The following is a 20,488-nucleotide window of genomic DNA, read 5'->3' as shown; positions in this document are numbered from 1 at the left end:
GTCCTATGCCCTTCTCGCTGCATTGAATCAGCATACACGATGTCCATATTGTCTTACTACTGTTAACTTTGATCACTTGATAAAAGTTTAACTAAGGTAGTGTCTGCTGTATATTGTTCCACTGTATAATTACTGATTTCCCCTTTGTAATTAATAAGTAACTCAAGGAGATACTTTAAGACTACAATCTTTGCTTCACTAATTTTGACATCTGGACTGTTATTGCCTGTAACAAGTATTACTGTGGCATTTGCCACATGTTTATTCACTATGTGTATTCTACATTTATACCAACTAGAATTCTGTAAGGAGGAGCTGTCCCTTTTCCCCATTTTTAAAAAATTGTATTAGTGTGGATTCAGGGATATTTAATTCCACGGGTCAGTGCTGTCATTTATTTTGTTGCTTAGATTGTCAGAGGTTTGGCAATTGGGAGCCTCTGTTATTTTTTAAAAACTCTCTTTGAGAGAGCGTGAACACGGGGTGGGGCGGGGAGACAGAGAGAGGGAGAAAGAACCCCAAGCAGGATCTGCACTGTCAGTGCAGAGCATGATTCTGGGCTTGATCTCATGAACCATGAGATCATGACCTGAGCCCAAATCAAGAGTGGGACACTTTACCGACTGAGCCAACTGGGTGCCCTACCGTTTTCATAGCAATGCATATAAATCCTCTGGAGTTATGGAGGGGACTTCCACTTGACATCATGGTTCACCTGAGTGAGGCCCAGTAAATGTGGGTTGGCTTGTGCCCGTTCATATATTTTTTTAATGTTTTATTTATTTTTGATACAGAGAGAGACATAGCATGAGAGAGGGAGGGGCAGAGAGAGAAGGAGACACAATCCGAAGCAGGCTCCAGGCTCTGAGCTGGCTGTCAGCACATGATCAGGAGGGTAAACAACGGATATACTTATAACCATTTAGTACCCACACAGCCGTTTTGTTCTTCACTTTCAGTAAGGTATTCAATAATTATACGAGGTATTAAGATAGGCTTTAAGTTGGATGATTTTCCCCAACTGTAGGTTAATACAAGTTCTCAGCACATTTCAAGTGCACTAGGCAAGACTATGGTGGGCTTGTGTATTAAAATTTAAGGATATTTTCAACTTGTTGGATTTATCAGGACCTAATGCAATCTGAAGTTGAGGAAGACGTATATTTGAAATGTGTTTTGTGTCATGAATGTAAAACACTTCTGATAAGAGTCAGTGGCCCTAGAGTTTTGATAGCTTACTTTTTTTTTTCCCTTTGCCTTGGTAAGTAATGCCACTTATGACTATCATCGTTAGTGGTTTCTGGGCAGTTGGTGACGCTCCTTACCTCTGACAAGCCTTCCTTTAGAACTAATATTACAGTAGCTGCTGGGTTTGCGTATGGAAAACTGACGTCGTTGTGGAGTAAGACATCAGCCGCGAGATTAAGTGGATTGGAGATCTGTCTTCACGTTTCTGTGACTGGCTCTGCAGCCCCGCCTCCCGGGAGCTTAGGGCGGGGCCTCCCCCTCCGCCCCGCCCAGCCGCGGGGCTAGAACACTGGACGGCGCGTGCGCTGCTCTCTCTTCCGTGTGTCTGGCCCCGGCTTTTGTGGCGCGCCCGCGGGCGAACCTGTGTCCTGCTAACCTGATTGATTCTCCATTTGCCCTCGGCCGCGCTTGCATTAGGCCACCGTGGCCTAAGGGGCCATTCTGCATGCCTTCGTTTTGTACGCCGTTCCTCTGCCCTGACGGAATGGCTATTTTACCATGAGAAACTGGGTTCAAGATGGGGTCTCCCCCTGTGTCAACCCTGTTACCTTACAGGTGAGCTAGATAGCCTGAGGGATGGGGAAAAGGGATTTCGCACTGCCTTGCTAACGGGGCAGAGATGTCATTTGTGTCATGCATGGTTTATTGCTTTTTTCTACCTTTTCAAATAATGCTCCTGGGATGCCTGGCTGGCTCAGTGGGTTAGGCGTCCGACTAAGGGCCTGAGCTCGAGGGTAGGGGGTTGGAGCCCTGCCTCGGGCTTTGTGGCTTCAGCTCGGAGCCTGGAGCCTGCTTCAGATGCTGTGTGTCTCTCTCTGCCTCTACTCTGCTTGCGCGCGCTCTTTCTCTCTCTCTCTCTGTCAAAAAAATGAATAAACATTAATTTTTTTTTTTTAAGTTTAAACAATGCTCCAGGGGCGCCTGGGTGGCTCAGTCGGTTAGGCGTCTGGCTTTGGCTCGGGTTATGATCTTCCGGTTTGTGGGTTCGAGCCCCGCATCGGGCTCTATGCTGACCGCTAGCTCAGAGCCTGGAGCCTGCATCGGATTCTGTGTCTCCCTCTCTTTCTGACCCCCCCCCCCCCGCCCCAGCTCGTGCTGTCTCTCAAAAATAAAAAACATAAAAACTAAACAATGCTCCAATGTGTGGCTGGCTCGCGGAAGCTTGGAAAGCTATTCCTCTGAACGCACCTGCTGGCCACAGGAGCAGTTCGTGTGGTCAGAAAGGAAAAAGTTACTTAAAAAATGCCCTATTTAAGGGAACACTCCTTGAAGAAACTCTCAGTTTTGCTGTTTGTCCAATTTTTTGTGTGAGTGTACTCCTCTGTTTTATCCATCTATTCAGCTTATATTTTGTGAGCCTCTGGGGTGCTATTGTTGGGCCCCAGGGAGAGGGAGATGAGGTTCCTGTCCTCTCAGACTTCAGTTTAAGGATTCCACTGTAACACTGCTTGGAGCTGGGGGAGATACAGGGTGCTTCGAGAAGGGGAAAGGGGCGTCTGTCCAGAAGATTGCCTTTTCTGAATCGGATTTCCGTCCTCACGTTTTCTTACTCAGTGGAAATCGCATGAGCCCCCGGCCTCTTCATCCGCCTTCACAGCTTGAGCGGAGTCCTAGGCACTCTGCCCCCTCAGAACGTGCTGTGTGATGTTTGGCAGGTCAGGGGATTGCTCTGCACACACTTCCTCATTGGAGAGAGGAAATGACCTCTGAAGCTCGTTGATGTATGTATGATTTTTGAGAGATTTAAATTTAAATTCAGATTGAAATTTAACTAGGAGTGTTTTTCTGATGAAAGAAACCAAATAACCCGACAATGAATTATATAGAATAAAAAGGTGTGTATCTTGGTATAGCAGTTTTCTATTTATCCTTCTAAACTTAAAAAAAATGTTTTTTGCTTTGTGACCTAAAAAAAGTGTATACATATAGTATGTGTGTATTCCTAAATAGATATAACCCACCTAATTTTAAGTTATTTTACAAAAGTGGAATAATACCAAACTGTCTGCAGGGCCCTCCTCCCCCACCGCTCCCAGTCACAATTCCATGAATTTTCTAGTTTGGTTTGCTAAAGAAGGACAAGGGTCTTCTGTGACCATCTAATATGGATGGTTTCCAGCCTCCTGGGGTGAGCAGCACGCTGAAGGCCTAGTCTCTGTCATCAAAAGCAACTTGGCAGAAGGTAGTCCTTCTAACCTTGTTGCTCTGAAGCGTTAGAATCCAAACTTTTCTGGATTTCTTCTTCCCTAAAGACTTTCAACTTGAAGAGTGAAACATTTTTAATGTTTGTTTATTTTTGAGAGAGAGAGAGAACACAAGGGAGGAGCAGACAGGCGGGATACAGGATCCTAAGCAGGCGCTGTGCTGATGCAGACAGCCTAATGCAGGGCTCAAGCTCACAAACCGTGAGATCATGACCTAAGCAGAAGTCAGACGCTTAACTGACTGAGCCACCCAGGCGCCCCTCACTTCATTGCTATTAACTGACAAGCCACAATCCAGGTTACATACAACTCTTCACTAGTTGAACCTGTGCCTTTTAGAGTGGTTGGAGAAAAACATGCAAGCAGCGTCCTATTTTAAATTTTGATCATCAGTTTCAGGAGGGGAATCACCAACGCTTTCTCCTCTATTCACTTTCCTACTCACGAGACAACCATTTCATACCTTCTCCCTTTCCTCAAACTTTCTGCACCTTAGTCCCGTTTACACTCAGTCACGTTTTTACTTCCTACTTGACCGACGAAGCTGATGCAATCATAATGAAACACCAGATTCCCTCCACTACACTGCACTCAGGTCGCTGTAGATCAGTGCATCTTGAAGCCTGGTCTCCAGGCCAGCAGCATTGGCACCATCAGGGCACTTGTCAGAAGGGCAAATTATTGGGCCCCAGTCCTACAGAATCAGAAGTTCAGAGGGTGGACCCCAGCGAGTTTAATAAGTGAATCTTCTAGTTTGAGAAGCAATGCCCCTGGGCTATACATGTTTCTGCCTAGAAAATCCCTCTGGCTGGGCACTAGACCCCAGTTTCTCACCAACGCAAAAACATGGCTCCATCACATCTCCCCTCTTCCACATCACAGTTTTACTTTTTTTCTATTGGATCATTTCTGTCTGCATGCAAACATGCTGTGTTTCCCCCCTTTCTTCCTGCCGGTTACCACCCTTTTCTCTATTTGCAGCAAGCCCTCAAAGAGGAAGTTGTTACTCTCTGGCTCTCTGTCTCCTTCCATTCTCTCTAACCCACTCCAGTCAGGCTTTCATCCTCTTCATGCCGGCGGAACTCATCTTGGCAAGGTCACGAAGGACCTCACATTGTTAATTTTCAGTCCGCATCTTACTCCACCTATAAAGAGCATGTGGCATTGTTGCTCTTTCCTTCTTGATAAACTTTCTTCCCTTGGATTCTAGCACAGCCTACCTCCTCCGATTCTCCTCTGGTTTCACTGGTTGTCCCTACTTAATCTCCTTGGCTGGTTCCTCCTCTGCTTTTTTCCTCTCTGATACCAGAATGACCCAGGACTCAGTCCTTGACCCTCTACATTCACTGGATTTCATCCAGTCCTGTGGCTTTAAACACCATCCATGTGCCAACACTTCCCAAGTAGAACCAGTTTATTTTTTATTTAAATAAAAGAAATTTAAGTTTGTTTATTTATTTGGATAGAGACAGAGCACAGTTGAGGAAGGGCAGAGAGAGAGGAAGAGAGAATCCCAAGCCGCCTCCATGCTGCCAGCACAGAGCCTGATGCGGGGCTGGAGTCCACGAAGCTGCAAGATATCACCTGAGCTGAAACCAAGAGTCCTATGCTTGACCGACGGAGCCACCCAGGTGCCCCAGCACCAGTTTACATGCGTCTCCTGAACTCTGGGGTGATCAGAGGCCAGCTCAGGCTCTCTACTGGGTGACTTACCAGCAGCTCAACGTTAACACTTCCAAACCCAAACCCCTTCCTTCCTCATCTGCCCCATCTGATTTAATGTTTGTTTATTTTATTTTAGAGAGAAAGAGAGAGCTAGCATGTATGAGTGGGTGGGGGGCAGAGAGAGAGAGAATCCCAAGCAGGTGCCACACTGTCACCACAGAGCCAGACTCAGGGCTTCATCTCATGAACTGTGAGATCATGACCTGAAGCGAATCAAGAGTCAGACACTTAACTGACTGAGCCACCCAAGTGCCCCGACCCCATTTCATTTAGTAACAAATTCATCTCTCCCATTTCTCCTGGGAGTGATGTTTAACTCCCTTTCTCACATCCTATATCCTATTTGTCAGCAGATCTTATTGGCTGACCACTGTCGCCACATCCTATGGGCCAAGCCACTCACCTCTCTCACTTTGATGACTGCCACAACTTTGTAGCAGGTCTCCACGTCCACGGTGGCTTCCTACAGTCTGTCCTCCACACGGCAGCACGAGCCCCTGTGAACCCGCACGTCAGATCATGCCCCTTACACCCTCTCGGGGCTCCCGTCTCAGAGTAAAGGCCGAAGCCGTCCGTGGCCCGCGAAGCCTGATGCCATCTGACCCTGCATTCCACGCTCATCCCACTGTTCTCCACGCGTATACGTGGGCTGTTCTCAAGTGTTCCGCCCACCGTGGCCTCCCCGAGACCCTCAAACACGCCAGGCTCCTGCCAGAGGGTCTTTGCCCAGCTGTGTCTTCCACCCGGAATCCCTTTCTTCAGAGATCCGCGAGGCCCGCTCGCTCCTTCACGTCCTTTGGTTTTTCAGCAGGGTTAGCTTTTCCGGCAAGGTCTCTCCCCACGACCCTGTTTACATTCGCTGCCCCGTCTCCCACCCTGTGTCCCATAGGCATCGGTGGACCTGAAATTGCACCCACCCCAGATCTGTCTCTTTCTGCTCTGAGGTGGGGAGGAAAGAAGCTAATAAAAACTTGTCAAGTAATTTTCGATGTAGAATGTATCTGAAATTTCTGGTTAGTGATTAAAGAACCACCAATTTCTAACCTTAAATTCCAACTCCTGCTTTCCTAGAGTGATAGGCCACTGCTGGGAGCCAGAAGCCTTGGAAACCAGGCCTGGCTCTGTCACTAAGCCGCTCTGTGATCGGTGGCAAGTCGGTCATTAGTCTTGGTCAGCTTGGGAAGGATGGGAGCCGGGCCCAGGGACCGATGAGGTTCACTCACCTCCAGTCCTGTCACGTCTACTTCCAAAATCCACCCAGCGCTGTCAGTGGGCCACGGACGGCTTCGGCCTTTACTCTGAGACGGGAGCCCCGAGAGGGTGTAAACGCTCATTTCTCTCTTGAGCCCTCCACTGGCTTCCTGTTGCACTTGGAATCACCCCCGTGCTCTGCCCTCTGGCCTACAAGGCCCCTTGCCATCTGGTTGCGTGCTTCCTCTCTCCCATCTGGTTCCAGCCGTGTTCCCAGCCCCTCCGGTACGCCAGGCTCAGTCCTGCCTTGGCAACCCTTTGTCTTGCGGGCACGTTCTTCCCTCTTGTGTTCCCCTGGTGGATTCCCTCTTATATTTTAGGACTCAGCTTCAGTGTCATTTCCTAAGTGCAAACTTCCTGTCCTGACCACCTTATCTGAAGCCAGATCTCCCTTGTTATTTTAAAATTCAGCTCACTACTTACTTTCTGTTTGCGTAACATCGATCACAATGGAACATTATTTTCAGTCATGCAACGCACAGTGGGATACCATACTACTGTAAAAAAAATCTATGTATTGATATAGAATGATGTCTTAAGATAAATTGTTAAATGGGAAAAAAAAAAAAACCAAAGTGCAGTACAGAGTGTGTAGCAAACCACCATTTGTATAATAATGGTGGGGGGAGAATACATTTACTTGTATGTACATATGTTATCTCTGGATCAGTACGAAGAAACTGATAACATTGCTTGCCTCTACGGAGGGGACTAGGTGGCTGGGGGAGGAGTGCGAGCCTTTTCATGTGCGTCTTTTTGTATTTTGAATCACATAAAGTACCACCTATTAAAAATAAGTAAATATTTAAAAGTTGTGTTCTTGCTGTTTCCTGTCTCCTTAAAGATAATATAAACGCCACGAGAGATACCGTGATCTTCCTTGTTCACTTTTATATCCTCAGCACTTAAAACCATGTCTAGCACCTCCTAGTACTCAGTATTTATGGAATGAATGGAAGAAAGAATGAAGGTCTCTTCCAGCTCTAACACGGTGGTTCTAATCTTAGGGCTTCAAGAATATAAGACACGGAGGGGCGCCTGGATGGCTCAGTTGGTTAAGGGTCTGTGTTCGGCTCAGGTCATGATCTCACAGTCTGGGTTTGAGCCCTGCGTTGGGCTCTGTGCTGAGCCTGCTCTGGATCCTCTCTGTGTAACCCCCTCTCTCTCTGCCCCTCCCCCCTCACTCTCTCAAATAAACATAAAAAAAATAGGATATAAGATATGAATCCCAGGGCTTAGCCATTCAGAGGCACTAAGAGAGATACCAGATTGTTCTGTGGTGTGGTGAACTGTTTTTCTTCATTGTGATCAATAAGCTAAAACAAACAAAAACACCCCAAACAACCGGGAGCGTGTGGAGGGTGGAATGTGGAGAACCTGCATGGCAGATATGCTTCCCAAGTGAGAGCTCAGGTACCCACAGGAGGCCACGTCCTGCTTCCATCATGCTCCAGTCATGGCCTCTGGGGATGGTGGCCTCAGGGACAGGCAAAGCAGCCCCTTTTCCTGCCACCTCATGCTCCAGCATGAGACTTCTGCACTAGATTCTGAACTCCCCGAGCTCAGGAACTGACTTTGTCTTGCTCACTAGTACACTCACAGCCTGGCATAGAATGAACAAATGAATGAATGAATGAATGAATGAAAGAAAGAAAGAAAGAAAGTTGAAGGAGAGGACACCAAGAACAAAGAGAGAGCTTGGAATCAGGAGCTGTCATACCCCATGTAGCCAGGAGGTGGCACTAGAGGAGCATTTCCTGAGTTGTTGGCTGAGTCTGAGCCTTTGAGTCTCAAACGCAGCCCTATTTTGACCAAGGGAGAGGCTATTGATTTTTGACAAATTTAACTGCTCTGCTAGACACCCAGTTGTGAAGAGGCACAGCCGGAACAGGGAAATAGAAGCCCCCCACAGAGATCAACACTACATAAGAAGACAAGTGCTCCTCTGACTCTTAGGAGCCCTGAGAAGAACCTTTTAAATGTGTTAGAGGCGTTTGGGGAAAGTTCACAAAGGAAGTGACATCAGAACTGGGCCTTCAAAAGGAGGAGGATTTATGCAGTTGGAGGACATTCTAGGTAGAGGGAATAGACTCATGGGAAATTGGGAGAATGGTGAATTGACAAGGATGGCTGGGTTTTCCCATTTTCTGGGAGATAAAAGGGTAAAGAAAAAGTTCTGCTTGGAGAGTTTACTTTTTTTTTTAAGTAGACTCTATGCCTACCGTAAAAAGTCATGACCCCGAGATCAAGAGTCACATGCTCTACCAACTGAGCCAGCCAGGTGCCCCAAGAGTTTACATTTTTGATTAAACAACAAAAGACTTTTGTTGAGATTGATTAATGCAGCACATGCGGTAGGGGCTCAAGAAATAGTCAGTGGATTGAGATTTATGTGTCAGGTAAATAGTAGAGGCTGGATAACCATGTTGTTGAGGGAATGAATCGTGGAACTTGAACTGGTTTCTTTGCTAAATCACATGTCCTTACTGATGTTTCAAGAGCAGGTTTTCCAACATTCTTTCCTCCGGGTCCAAAGCTCTTCACAGGCAGCTTTTCTTTCTGCCAAAGACAAGAAATCCTGACCCCAAGGGGAAAGGGTTGCAATAGCCTGGCATCCAGAGCCTTACAGAAGATTCACAAGTCCTGTCCCCTAGAATGCGTCTCCTTCCTTAGGACTAGATAACAGCAATCATCAGTTATATTGTATAGCTGACATTATCCATCGCTTCCGCATTGCTAAATCCACTGCAAGCACTTCAGTCTGCTGCTTCCTCCAGACCTTCTCCTTCCAACTGTGTGACCCTGTGCTCTCCAGTTTACCACCTACCTCTCGCTTCTTGGTTTCGTCTACCAGCTTCTCCGGTTCCTCTCTGTTGCCATTAAAGGTTGAGTTCTGGGCCCAAGCCTCCTCTGCTTTATCCTCTCCCTGGGTAAGCTCATTCTTCCCGAGGTTTCAATTACTATCCAGATGTCAACAGCCCTCAGAGCTCTCTCTGGAGCCCTCTCTCTGAGCTCCAGCCCACACATCCAACAGCCAGCCCACTTGACTTTTTCACTTGGGTGTTTCTTAGGCGTCTGAATCTCAACATGTATAAAAACTCCTGATCTTCCCCACCTGCTCCCCCTCCAGGGTCCCTATCATGGTGCATGGCCGTGTCACACAGCCTGTCATTGCAGCCAGAAGCTTGTGTGAGTCATCTTGACTCAAGTCCTGATCATCCCATCCCCTCAATATCTCCTGAGCCCTTGTGCTGCTCTCCATCCCCACCACTGCATTATCTCGAGCTGCCCCCTCTGGGGGCCATTCTCCTCTCAGTAGCCAAGGTGACTTTTTAGAAATTCAGTTAAGAGCATGTCTCAAAACTCTTCAAATACCCTCCCATGTCCCTTATATAAAATCTTTTAACCATGACCTTCAAGACCCTGCATGATCTGGCTGATGCCCACCGCTCCGCCTCCATCTCCTGCTGCTTTTTTCTCAAGTCCAGCCAGTTTGTATTTCATTTAAGCATTCATTCATTCATTCACTCATTCATTCAGGCAACCAGGTATTTATTGTGCCTCATTTGTGCCAGTAGTGTGTGGACCGTTGTGAACAAGGTGTGGCTTTATCCTCATGAAGCGTCCTGTGTTTTCTCTTCCTACTTCAGGCTCTCCTCACAAGGGACTCCCTCTGCCTGAACTCCCTTCTCCACATACACACTTCACTGCCCTTAACCTCTAGCTCCAGTTCATCGTTCAGACTGAAATTAAATGTCATTTCCTCTCTGAAACTTTCCTGTACTGCTCAGGCTTAGTTAGGAACACCTGTTGTGGATGCCACGGTCCTGAACTTGCTCTTCATTACTCATATCTGTCTCTCAAGGACCAGAGGCCCCATGAGACTGAAAGCCAGACCTGCCATGTTCGCCAGTACCTGGCACTATACTGGGCTCTTATCATGAACTCAGTGCATAAGGCTTGAGTGAAAGCATATGTCCTTTTCATTTGGATCTGCTTTTTTTCTTTTTCTTCTTTTTTTAAGTGTATTTACTTATTTTTGAGAGAGGGAGAGGGAGAAAGAGTGGACAAGGGACAGGCAGAGAGAGAGAGGATCCCAAGCAGATTCCACACTGCCAGTGCAGAGCCCAACGCAGGCTCAAACTCATGAACCGTGAGATCATGACCTGAGCCATGAAATTAAGAGTCAGACACTTAACCACCACCCAGGTGCCCCTCATTTGGATCTGCTTTTAAAAAATATTTGAGGATGGGGCACCTGGGGGGCTCAGTTGGTTAAGCATCTGACTTTGGCTCAGGTTATGATCTCACAGTTTGTGAGTCTGAGCCCCGCGTCGGGCTGTCTGCTGTCAGTGCAGAACCTGCTTCAGATCCTCTGTCCCTCTCTCTCTGCCCTTCCTCTACTCTCTCTCAAAAATAAATAAACATTAAATTTTTTAAAAAATATTTGAAGGTGACGTCTTAAAGGTTGTCATAGACGTAGTCACCCTAGTCGCCCTGCACAGTCAAGTCAGCCATGTGCCAAATGCTGTGTTTGGAAGGAGACTATTGATCCCAACATCTCCCTGGGTCGAGAAAACAAACACCCAGCCCACACAGAGATTTGTCGCTAAGCCCCTCTCATCGTTAGCTTGTCCCACGGAAAGCCGGCTCATGAATGTCAAAGAACACAGGCCTACCCTGAGAGGGATTCTGATCTCCAGCCGTGGCTACTGCTTATATGAACAGCTCATCCTACCTTTCTGACCCTCAGCCTTCCCACCTGTGAAGACAGGCATAATAGTATATGCATTCCTGGGCTGGTGGGAAGGGTTCATGAGCTGTCACAAAGGACAAGCTGACCATTCGTGTTAGCTTTTTTCCTAACCACAAGGCAGTGTGGGTTAGTGGTTAGCAGTCTGGGTTCTGGGTCAGACACCAGGGTCTGAGCCTTGGCTCTGTCACTTCTTAGTAAGCTGGCTATGGGGGAAGTAACATAACATCTTAGTTTCCTCATGCAGAAAATGGGGACAAAGTCATACCTGCATCTGGGGGTGTGGTGGGCACTATATGAAGTTAATGTATATGAAGGACTCAGCCCAGAGCCTGGCATCTGGTAAGTACCCAATACCTGTGCAGAGCATCAGGTCGGAGACGGGAAGGGGGGATGAGAAACGGTGTCCATAGTTCGGATCTTCGCTGGTGAAATCATCTGGGGACTGTTTGTCATCTAATTTGCGGGGGCTCTTCAGGGGGCTGCCATGTGGCACAGACCTCACTCCCAATTCTACTAGAAGAGAGAAAACATATCTATAAGTGAAGAAGATTTCGTGTGCAAAGTGATACATTTTATTAAAAAAAAAAAGCCAGGAGACTAAAAAGCTTATTGAATGAAAGAAGCTAGAAGTAAGAGCATATATTACATGATTCCATTAAAACATTTGTTTAATGTTTATTTATTTGTGAGAGAGAGTAAGACAGAGAATGAGCAGGGGAAGGGCAGAGAGAGAGAGAGAGAGGGAGGCACAATCCAAAGCAGGCTCCAGGCTCTGAGCTGTCAGCACAGAGTCTGATGTAGGGCTCGAACTCAGGAACAGCGAGACCATGATCTGAGCCAAAGTTGGGCACTAACCAACTGAGCCACCCAGGTGCCCCTACATGGTTCCATTTTTATGAAGTTCTAGAACTGGCAAAAACAATCTATGGTGATAGAGGTCAGAGGTTCTTACTAGGGTACTGGCTGGGAGAAAGCAGGAGGAACTTTCTGGAAATGTTTTGTGTCTTTGAGTAGTGGAATTTTGGGCATATGAAAAATATGTAAAAATTTAACCAAAGGTCCCCTTAAGATTTATGCACTGTACTGTATGTAAATGATATTTGGGAGAAAATTGTGCCAGAGGAGTTTAGAAAAGGGAGTGATTTCTTCTCGAGTAAGTGGATGGTGAAGGCCACAGGGCCTGGAGAGGACCTGCGGGGGAGGAAATGGCCGCTTTCTTTCTCCTGGTGGCTCAGTAACAGAGGATCTAAACAAAGCACTTAAACCTACCTTAATGGAGTCAGGAATCATCAGTAAGTGGTTTTGGAGATTATTTGCTCTCTGTTTACAATGCAAAAAAAAAAAGTTTAGGATTATATAATTGCAAAAGTCATATTCAGGGAGGTAATTATCAAGTGTAACATGAGAGTTCTATTTTGGGCTTCATCGCAAGCTCCTCTGGCCCTTCATTCCCTTTGGCTAATGTGATTGCGAGTTGTTTTGCTGGTTTTCTTCTGTGGGAGGCGGTGAGAGGGTGGAAGGCCATGGCTGGGGAATAGAGAGTGGAATGATGAATCACATTTCTGCTGGGCTTCCCTCTTCACAAAGCACCTGTCCACACGGCATCTCACTCGCTAGCAGTCGAGGAGGGAGGCAGGGGTATCAGTCATGGTTATTGATCACAAGCCACAGAAACTGATTCTGAATAGCTTAAGCAGAGAAGGAATGTATTAGGAGGTTATCAACAGCTCATGGAAACAAAAGAAAAACTGGAGAACGAGGGTCAGAGAACAGGCAGGAATCAGGGAGGGCTTACTCAAACCTGTGCTTTTCAGGGTGTTGGCGTCGGCGGCGTCGCTGATACAGTTACATTTGGGAATGATCAAGATGGGTTTTCCAGGGATGGTTGGCTGGCTTGGAAGAGCATGCGACTCTTGATCTCAGGGTTGGGAATTCGAGTTTTGCTCTGGGTGTAGAGATTACTAAACAAAACAAACCAAACACACAAAAAGACCTTGGGGCACCTGGGTGGCTTCGTCAGTTGAGCGTCAGACTTCGGCTCAGGTCATGATCCTGTGATTCGTGAGTTCAAGCTCCACATCAGGATCACTGCTGTCGGGGTGGAGTGCGCTTTGGATCCTCTGTCCCCCTGTTTCTCTGCTTCTCTCTCTCTCTCTCGCTCTCTCTCTCAAAACCAAAGAAGATATTTAACAACAACAAATAAAAAAAAGCTTAAAAAACCCACCTCCATTAGAAAAAAAAGACTTTCCAGGAAGCAGTGGCATGGACAGGGATGATGCAAGGTAATTTGACCAGCAGAGAAAGGAGATTCCCGGAGGAGATCACTGCATGCCCAAGGCAGGCAGGGAGGGGAGGACGGTGGGGATGCGCTGGGGATGCGGGTGGGGAACACAGCTTGCCCAGGGGTGCAGGGAGAGGAGAAGCTGGGAGGGAGGCTGAGGTGTTGTGAAGAGCTTTGCATGCCTGGGTGATGAGTTTGTACTTAGACCTGTGGGCAAAAGGACCCACTGGAGGTTTCTGAGCAAGGGAATGAGATTTTCTATTTGTCCTTTAGGAAGAATAACCTGGTACCCAGCAGAGGACCGTGTGGAGCAGGAAGCCTGGACCAAGGCCAGCTAACAGTAAGCACCAGTGTCCACTGCTCCAGAGAGAGTGAGGAGGAGGACCAGGGAAGGGCTGTGGGCTGGGTCACTGGGAAGCAGGAAGAAAGCAGTGTGGGGAACATGCTGGGGCCAAGCTGGGGCAAAGGACTCAGTGGGTGCTGAGGATGTGGAGTGTCACAGGATGAGAACGGAGGTTCCAGTCCACGCTCTCTGCCTCCTGCCCTGGCCTGCTTCTGGGCTCCCCACACTCCTCCTGAATTACCCACTGCCTTGGAGCTGAGCTTTCTCTCTGGAACTCTCTCCTCCCTTCTGCTCCCCCAAGCCAGGCATAGAATCTTAGCATCAGAGGAGACCTTAGATGGGAAAGCGGAGGCTTGTGGGAAGAGAGGGGACTTGCCAAGGACACAGCCAGGAGGAGGCAGAGCCACCAGAGAAATGCCATCTCGTCCGCCCCACCCAGGGCTCTTCTCTCTCCAGTCCTGGTGCAGACACGTCTCTTCTGAGAAGCCCTTCCATTGGTTTATTTTGTAGCCCGTGGTTTGCATGCATCCTGTGCATAGTACCTTTTCCATGGTTGATTTAGAATTCCTCGTTCGGTTTTCTTCCAATGCGAGCTATTGCCTTGCTCTTGATATCTCTTCCAGAACCTAGCCCAGGGCTCTGCAAGAGGCTGCATGATGGAGGGAGGCCAGGAGGCCAGGGTTCTCCACCCGGCTCTGCCTCTCAACCTGGAGGGGGTGCCCAGCGCAGTCTCAGCACCAGGAGCAGTGCTGGCACGAAAGCACGAAGCCCAGGAAGGACCAGACAGAGGTGCTGAGCCAGCCTTCAGCTCCCTGGAAGTCCCCCTAGGAATCCCTCCACCTCTGGGGAGAGTTGAAAGCACTGCCCCTGGGCTATACAGGCTCCTGAATTTCTCTGGAGCAGGCTTATGGTCAGGACATGTGTTACGTTAATTCTTCAGTTGTGATTCCCAGATATGTGAGTAGTGTAAAGTCGAATTCCAAACCTGAGCTTGGATTGTAAATTCTCCAGGAAATACCCACCCTCACACTCCCACTCAGGCTTCGCTATACAAGTTTTCTTGTTTCCCGTGCCAGAGGAGAGTTTTCCTCAGCTTCTCTTTCACTGAGGGCACAGTTCTTTGAGGGTCCTGGTCATATGAGGGTTTCAGTTCTATCTTCTTACCCTTTACTGCTGGAACCTGACTCCCCTACCCCTTTGCCATCTCTGGACTCATCTCCCCACCCTGGGAATCTTCTCCTTCCTTCCTTCCTCCCTCCCCCCTCCCTTCCTCTCTCCCTTCCTTCCTTCCCTCCCTCCTTTCTTTCCTTCCTTCCTTCCTTTCATCTCTATACCCAACGTGGAGCTTGAACTCATGACCCTGACATCAAGAGTCACATGCTCTACTGACTGAGCCATCCAGGGCTCCCCCAGCCCCTCGTGCTATTCTTTACTCTCACACTAGATCTTAGTGAAGTGTGGCTCTGATGATGCTCAAGAACTTTCAATGGCTCCCTATGGATTAAAAAAGTAACGTTTCAGGCTTCGACCACAGGGCTTCAACCCAACTTTGCAGTCTCCTCACTGGCCACTGTTAGCAGCGAGGCCACCAGGTAGGCAGGCAGTAACTGAGGGGACACCTGGGAGAAGTGCGTGTCACCTGCGGGGCACTTGGGGCCACTCGCTGGGCAAAATGATACCCCCACCCCTCACTCTGCCTCATTCACATTCTTCTGAGACTCCATTTGCCCATTTTATTCATAACATACCAAGGAAGAGGGAAAATGTTATTTTAAAAATCTGCCTGGAATGATAAATTTTATGTTATGTATATTTAACTACAAAAAAAAAAGTGCTGCCTGGCAGCATTTTCTATACGAAGCCAGACTTCATCTTGGTGAAAGACTGCCTTTTTTGGGACCACACACCTACTTGGCCTTTCAGTTATGCAAAGCAAGTTTGGGAATGAATGTGGAGGGAGAAGCGAAGCTGAGACCAAAAGAAATAACCGCACACGGTGCACCGTGAGATGAGGGGTGGGAAGGTCGTCAGGTTGCTGCTTCTGTTTGGTTATAAAAGCTGTTCTTGTCTTCTTCCTGGGAGAACCCAGGAAATGAGGGCAGGGACTGAGGACTTGGGTCTGGGCTGAGAAGGCCCTACTCACATGGCAGGAGGTTGGGGTGGGGAGGGAGGTGGGGGGCCTGAAGATGTCTTTTCTTTTAATTATTATTAAGTGGGCTCTATGGCCAATGTGGGGCTTGAACTCACGACCCCAACATCAAGCAATGCGTGCTTTACCAACTGAGCCAGCCAGGTGCCCCTCTCCAAATGCCTGACATAACCAAAAAAAATTTTTTTTGAGAGACAGAGAGAGACAGCATGAGCAGGGGAGGGTCAGAGAGAGAGGGAGACACAGAATCCGAAGCAGGCTCCAGGCTCTGAGCTGTCAGCACAGAGCCCGACGTGGGGCTTGAACCCATGAACCGTGAGATCATGACCTGAGCCGAAGCCAGATGCTCAACTGACTGAGACACCCAGGTGCCCTCCCCACCCCTGCCTTTTTTTGTTTGTTTGTTTATTTTTGAGAGACAGAGAGAGACAGCACGAGCAGGGGAGGGTCTGAGAGAGAGGGAGTGATGTGACCAAAGTTTACCTGAACCATAATTTGAGGAGGAGACCGGTCCTGTGGAAGCAGGTGAGGAGGAATCTTATGTAACTTGGGCTGTGGGAAAAAGGGAAATGCTGCCAGAGTCGGGCAGAAGGGAGGTGGAAGGTAGGCCTGGCTTCCTCTGAGGCCCGAAGCTCTCTCTGACATCAAGGCCTGTGGGCAGCAAAGTGCCGGGGGACTTCAGCAGGGTGCTGGACACCTTCTCTAGAACCCAGGCCTGGCTATGGAACGGGGAGGAAAGGTAATGGAAACCAACTCCCACCTCATTAACGTGCCCGGCCTTGAGGGCTGCTCGGGGGCAGGCTGGCCTGGCTGGCCAATGGCGGGGACTTAGCTGTCCTGAGAAAAGAATGGGACAGCTTCCTCTCATTGTCACGGTGGAAAGGGAGGAGAGAGACGGGCAGTTCGCAGGCCTCAGGCCTCGCTGGGAGCTCTCTTCACTTTCACAGAGGCCTGACTGAGAGGGATGAGTCATGTTTCCAGATGCATCGGCGGGAGGAGCCCCAGCCTCTCTCCACGTCCCCTCCTGGTCAGCAGAGACCTGATGTCTCAGCCACCTGGGCAGGATTGGCAGCAGGAGGAGATTTATTATTCATAGAAAGATGAGGATTGATTTGGATGTTTTCTGCTTATTGTAAAAGGTTTAGGGTGTTGCACATACATAACAAAATCATGTCATTCCATCATCCAGAGATAAACCCTATTAGCATTTGGGGGTCAAGCTTTCCACACTCTATTTTCTTATGCATTCATGACCCACAAGTCGTTAGGCGCTTACGACTGAGATAAGGGGCGCCTGGGTGGCTCAGTGGGTTAAACCTCTGACTTCAGCTCAGGTCATGATCTCACGTTTGTGGGTTCCAGCCCCGCGTCAGGCTCTGTGCTGACAGTTCAGAGCCTGGAACCTGCTTCAGATTCTGTGTCTCTCTGTCTCTCGGCCCCTCCCCCTCTCATGCTCTGTCTCTGTCTCAAAAATAAATAAAACATAAAAAACCGAAGACTGAGATAAGACGGGGGCGGGCACCTGGGTGGCTCAGTCAGTCAAGTGACTTTGGCTCAGATCATGATCTCACGATTTGTGGGTTCGAGCCCCATGTAGGGCTCTGTACTGACAGCTCAGAGCCTGGAGCCTGCTTGGCATTCTATGTCTTCCTCTCTCTCTGTTCCTCTTCCACTCGTGCTCTGTCTCTCAAAAATAAAATAAACACTAAGGTTTTTTTTTTTTAAAGAATGAGGTTAAAAAAAAAATAAGATTGAGGTAAGATGGGCTTGAACTCTTTATTTTGTACCCAGTGGAAATTCCACTCCCTCTTCAAAACAGCTTTTCTGAGGGCATAATTGGGCACGGTCACCTGTGGCTCCTATTTGCTAACTGCTGGATTTATTTTTCATTTATTTTTTCATTTTATTTATTTTAGAGAAAGAGAGAATGAGCACGTGAGGGGGGAGGGGCAGAGGGGGAGAGAGAGAGAAGGCTCCAGGCTCTGAGCTGTCAGCACAGAGCCCGACGTGGGGCTTGAACCCACGAACTGTGAGATCATGACCTGAGCCGAAGCCGGAAGCTGGATGCTTAACCGACTGAGGCACCCAGGTGCCCCGAGAGAGAGAAGCTTAAGGGGACACCATGCTCAGCATGGAGCCTGACTTGGGGCTCCATCCCATAACCTGGGATCATGACTTGAGCCGAAATCAAGAGTGGGACACTCAAGCAACTGAGCCACTGCGGTGTCCCTAACCGCTTAACTCTTAGTCTCTGCAACCTTTTGGGTGTCCTGGTGTCTAACTCCTAGGGCAACATGGCCTGGTAGTAGCTGAGACCAGGAATTTTAGCACCTTCCTTCCATTTCCAGAAGAATTCCCCTTCACAAGAAGCCATGTGTGTATTGCAAACCTTCTCAAGGTCAGAGGGACAAAGAGTGAGGTTATGTTGCAGAAATACATACTCTTTAAAACTGACGTTGACTTGGGGCACCTGGCTGGCTTGGTGGGTAGAACAGGAGACTTTTGATCTTGGGGTCATGGGTTTGAGCCCCATGTGGGGTGCAGAGATTACTTAAATAAATAAAACTTTAAATATAAAGAAAGAAATTAAACTGAGGTTGACCTGCTGTTGGAAAAAGTCCCTGGGCCCTCTGACAGGGCCTGCGCCACTGCCCTCTCTCCCTCCCTCCCTCCCCTCCTGTGGATCCCACCGGGGGGCATACTGTTCCTAGCGCACCTTTTAAGCTGATCTGACAGACAGCTAATGCTCTTGGGTGCATAGCGCTTCCCCCTTCAAGTGGTTTATCAGAATGTTATCTTAAAGAGAGACAATTTTCTCTCTAAGGAGCCTGCTGCCATCTGCTAAGGGGATACTTCCTTCCATCTTGCTAGATGTGTCTTTTTTTTTTTTTAAAACAAAAATGAGCTCATTCTAAACATTCTCTATGACAACAGAACTGATCTTCTTTTCTCCATTTTACAAAAGAGGAACTAAAATGAAGCCTTGGCCTTGGCCTAAAAGCCCCTCTGCCCAGATCTTTCCCTGTCTAGGTCTCCCGGCCAGTCAGATCCATGCCCTGGGTTCTACACACTTGCAAACAGCTCCAAATGGCATGCTTCGTGTTGTGTCTGTTTCTTATTTGTTGTTTACTCCTCCTACTAGAATGTAAACTCCGTGAGGTCACAGACTGGATCTGTTTTGCTCAATGCTTCGTCTTCAGAATTCATCACTTAGTAGACTGTATTATTCAGGGTTCTCCAAAGACACAGAGGCATTAGGAGGTGTATAAAATAAATATATATATATAGAGAAAGACTCATCTCAAGGAATTAGCTCATGAGATTATGGAGGTTGGCAAGTCCAGGGTCTGTAGAGGTGGGCTGGCAGGCTAGACACACAGCAAAGACCTGATGTTGCAGTTCAAGTCTGAAGGTTGTTACCTTGGAGAATTCCCTGTTGCTCAGGGGAGGTCAAGTGTTTCATTCTATTTGAGCCTTTAACTGATTGGATGAGGCCCACCTCCATTATGGAGGGCAATCTGCTTTACCCAAAGTCCAACAATTTAAATATTAATTCATCCAAAACATTCTCACAGAAACACCCTGAATAATCTCTGAAAAATATCTTTGTGGTGTGGCCCAGCCAAGTTGACACATAAAATTAACCATCACAGGGGCGCCTGGGTGGGTCAGTTGGTTAAGTGTCCAACTTTGGCTCAGTCATGATCTGACAGTTCGTGGGTTCGAGTCCCACGTTGGGCTCTGTGCTGACAGCTCAGAACCTGGGGCCTGTCTCTGGATTCTGTGTGTGTGTCTGTCTCTCTGACTTTCCCCTGCACACATTGTCTCTCTCTCTCTGTCTCAAAAATAAATAAAAACATTTAAAAAAATTTAAAATTAACCATCACAGGGGCACATGTTAACTATGTTGAATGAGTGGCTGAATAAACAAACAAATAAATAAATAAGATTGAGGGGAGTGCGAGCCCTTTCTGGGTCACACAGCTGGCAAAAAGGTGCAGGTCTTCTTCTTTTTTATATATATTTAATTATTTATTTATTTTCAGAGAGAGAGAGAGAGTGCACAAAACCGAGGGAAAGGACAGAGAAAATGAGAGACAGAATCCCAAGCAGGCACCACATCATCAGCACAGAGGCCGAGGTGGGGTTGGAACCCACAAACCGTGAGAGCATGACCTAAGCTGAGATCAAGAGTCAGACGCTTCACAGCTGCGCCACCCAGGTGCCCCTTGGCAGGTGCAGGTCTTCTGAACTTGAGGCAGACAGCTGTTCTCCCTACTCCACCACAAGGCTTTTCTGAACAGTGGCCGGAGCCAGCCTTGCGTGGTTCCTACTTTCTCCTGGAAGCTCTTGACCTTCCACAAAGGTTTATGCTCACATCTGGCATCATTTACACTCCTGTTTAGAATTATTACAAAGTAGGCCTTTTGATACAAATTTTCACCTATGTTACCTGAAGCAACTAAAAAATTATTTTACATAAAGGAGAGCCTTACCTACCATCTCCTGCCACATGCATAAGCAATGAGCC

The sequence above is a fragment of the Suricata suricatta genome, chromosome 8 (assembly GCF_006229205.1).
Source record: "Suricata suricatta isolate VVHF042 chromosome 8, meerkat_22Aug2017_6uvM2_HiC, whole genome shotgun sequence".
NCBI lineage: Eukaryota > Metazoa > Chordata > Mammalia > Carnivora > Herpestidae > Suricata > Suricata suricatta.
The sequence above is the reverse complement of the archived record's forward strand: the minus strand, read 5'-3'. Positions refer to the sequence as shown.